We start from the raw sequence: 3,734 nt of genomic DNA, 5'->3' as shown, positions 1-3,734 counted from the left end.
ATTTTAGGAAACATGGTGATCATACATGCCCAACCCAAACAAAAGAAAACATTTTTTCAGTTATGTTTCCATCTAGCCCCTAGTCTTTCTTTCTTTTTTTTTTTCAGCCAGTCTGTCATGGATGCAGCCAGCCTCCTGTGAAGGCAGAAGTATGTTAGTATGTTGTTGCCTACATGCCATCATTGTCTTGAGAGCTCAAACAGGCATTAGAGAAAGGACATAGAGGACATGAAGTCCAACTTCTTTATATTAGTGGAAGGAAGCTTAAATCCAAGAGTAATGAAGAGTCTGGTTCAGGTTAATACCCTTAAACGACAGAAGAACTAAGATTCAAACACAAGTCTTCTGAATGTATAACTAATACTCTTTCCTGCTACACCTTGGTTCCATGCATTGAAAATGCTAAATAACTCATCCATCTTCATTGCCAGAAAGTTATAGAGTTGGAAGTTCTCACCAAGAAAGATAAATGGGAGGAGATCGTATGCCTGGTTTATTGACTTAACCAGAGGGAGAATTCCCAGTGAAAGAAGAATAGATGACATGCTTATCAACTTTGCAGAGAACACAAAGCTAGGAAGAACAGATAATTGTGGAATGAACTATAACAACACAAATTTGTGTGTTTGAGTATATTTACACTTATATACATATATTTATGTGCATATGGATCCCTCCATCACTGATCTCCTAAGGAATTATATTGTCAATAAAAAGCATTCTTAAACACAATTCCCTGGATCTAGAGCAAGAATTTGGGAAAATGGAACAGGAAAAGGGGTGTATGGCCAGGGCATATATAGGGAGAAAAGAAAGAACCATGATTATAGAACTTAGGATCACTGTATCTTCTTAAATTGTGGCTAAACTCTCTTCAGGGCAAAAAGTCCAGAGGGAAGGGGAAGGATCAGTGGGGATGATCTGTCAAGTTTTATGTATACATCTAGTCTTCCCTCTATGAAGGTATAGGCCAAGAACATTCCTTAAGGATTTTTGTTATTTTTTTGTCGAATTGGGTTAAGGTTTAGGATATTGCTGACTTCAGAGAATAGAATAATACGTTAGCTAGATAATCCATTAAACATGCAGTTTAGCTGACTGAAACTCCCATGTACCTATTTTTGTTTAACAAAGCAAATTTATAAGGGACTAAGGTATGGATAAATCAATTTTAAGAAGAGTCAGAAAAGAAAAGAGAGGATAGTATTTGAAACAAAAAATTTATTGGGTAAAGGAGGCTTTATGCATCCAGAGATTCACCATGAAGATAATGAGGGGACAGAAGTTGTGAAAGTTGAAAAAGAGTACTTCATACTTGGGCCAAAACCTAATATAGGACATAGATTATGTGTTGATTCTGTGATTTGAAGAAACAGGGTATGTGGACTGGCATGGGGTGAAGAGAAATTATGAAATCTTCATTGAATTAACTGCATAAATGGTTGAATAAAGTATTTTTAAGTGCTTACTATAAGCAAAGAGCTGGGGATACAGAGAAATAAAGTCATTCCTGCTTTCAATGAGTTCACATTCTAATAGGAAGGACAATACCTATACAATGTTTCATTCAGATGGTAAATGTCCCAAGGTCCTTAGAGGTTAGCAGTAGAGCAGCTGTCCATAATGAGTCTTCTTTTATCTAGACTTCATTATCCATGAGTCTTTCTTTTATCTTGATAATAGATATGATTAAATCACATCTGTTTCTGATGTTGAACCATTCCACAGTTCCAAAGATATTGATAACAAGAATTTTCTTTTCTGGGTCTTCAGTGCTGATGGCTGTAGCAACTGTAAGAATAACTCCTAGGTTGTACTGCCACAAGCGTTGTTTCCTGGTACGATATTTGAAAACTCTAGGCCAGAAGTATTGCTTTTCTTAAGGCTCTTGGATTCAGTGTGCTTAACTGTCCCTATCAAAGTCTGAGGGGAGATGGTGGTCAAAGTGGTGTTACTGGTCTGCCTTGCCTTGTACATGCTTCCTCCCTTCTCTCCCTGCTTCTGCTAGGTTGGCTTGCCAGCCTTGTACTCAGGGAAGACAAATGAGCTGTTCTGATGCACAGTGAAGACAAGCTCCAGTTCTATAAAACTTTTCACGCTAACATTTTGGCATCTAAGAACATGATTCTACTAGTGGTAGACTGGTAAATGTTTAACACTGCTCTCCAAAAGTATTAACTAACTAAATGAATAGATAAATTAACAAATACATATATACACATGACTTTAAAGTTTAATCTGTATTATTAATATTTTTCTCCCTCACTTTCTTAAGTTTAGTGAGGTTAAACTCAATTCAAAATGGATTCCTGTGAGTGACATATTGACTTAGAAAACCATAAATTAACAGTATCTATGTTGTATTGTATGTTTATTTACTGTGTTCAACATTTCCCAATTGCATTTTAATCTTGTTCTGGCTGCACTCATGCATTTTGCAAAGCCCCCACGAGCCCACTGGCTGAGAATTTGATAGCCCTATTATCTAGGCACTCAACAAAACTCAAGATCAAACCCTGATTCATAGCACTTGCTGATTTTTAAAGTGTGAATACTCATGGTGAAAATTAACAATAGGCTCTCAAGGGATGGTTCAAGCTGTTTCCCTGGCACCCTAGATACAAAATGTTTTGTTTATCAGACTGAAAGAGAGAGATGCATCTCAAGCACTCTATCTCTAAGAATCCTTTCCCTTTGCCTCCCAACTACTAGTACCCTCCCTTTCAAACTGCCTTCTATTTAACTTTGTTGTATTTATTCTCCCCCTTTAATATGTATATACTCATATATGTGCAGAAAGCAGAAATTCTTTCAGTATTTGTATCTCCAATGTCTTGCACGGTGCTGAACATCTCCTGGGCACTTAATAAATATTGGGCCATTAATAGTCACACCCAAAGAATAATAGTTGAATATGTCTGGAGGATTAAGACTCCAGTGATATCTAGAAGAAAAATAAAACCTTAAAATGAAAGTAAACCAACAGAATTATTTAAATGTAATTTAAATTATTAAAATAGACTACTTAAAAACATTAGCAGCATTATTTATGACATGTTCATTTCCGTGTCTTCAATTTTTACCCATTTAATACTAATTACCTTTCTTAGATTTTCTCACATGTATTTGATAGATTAATATTATATCATATTATGGAAAACTAAACATATGAACTGGTGTCAGGACATAAGGAAGCCTTACTGAATTATTCAGTCATGAGCTACATCCATATGATAGCTTAAAAAATACTGAGAAAGAACAAATGGCAATATGAGTGTTGATGAAAGTACCTGAAGCATAATTCCACTCATTTCACTCCTCACTCGTCATATTTGTTTTTAAAATGTTTGTTCCTAAAACATTAAAGAGAGTTTTTTCGACTAAACATTCTGACTAATATTCCTAATGTTGAGACCGCACATTAAGCAGTTAAGCAATAAGGAATTTGGAAAACATTCTTTCCATGCTTCACTTCTTATTTGGCTATGAATTTCAGATTTTTTTCTTCTAATTTTGTGAATTGCTTGGGATTTCTATGAGATTAAGAGGAAGTCTGGTATAATAGAAAGACAACTGACTGAAGATAGGAACACCAGGGTTTAGGTCTTGCTTCTACACATGCTATAAGATCATATAATCACTTAATCTGCAGGGCTCTAGCCAAGTAAGACTATCAATTGCAGACATTTGGGAGAAGGTTTTTTGCCTTCTTGCCTATCCATACTAGTAAATCA

This window comes from Trichosurus vulpecula, chromosome 2, assembly GCF_011100635.1.
Source record: "Trichosurus vulpecula isolate mTriVul1 chromosome 2, mTriVul1.pri, whole genome shotgun sequence".
NCBI lineage: Eukaryota > Metazoa > Chordata > Mammalia > Diprotodontia > Phalangeridae > Trichosurus > Trichosurus vulpecula.
This window is presented reverse-complemented; position numbering follows the sequence as displayed.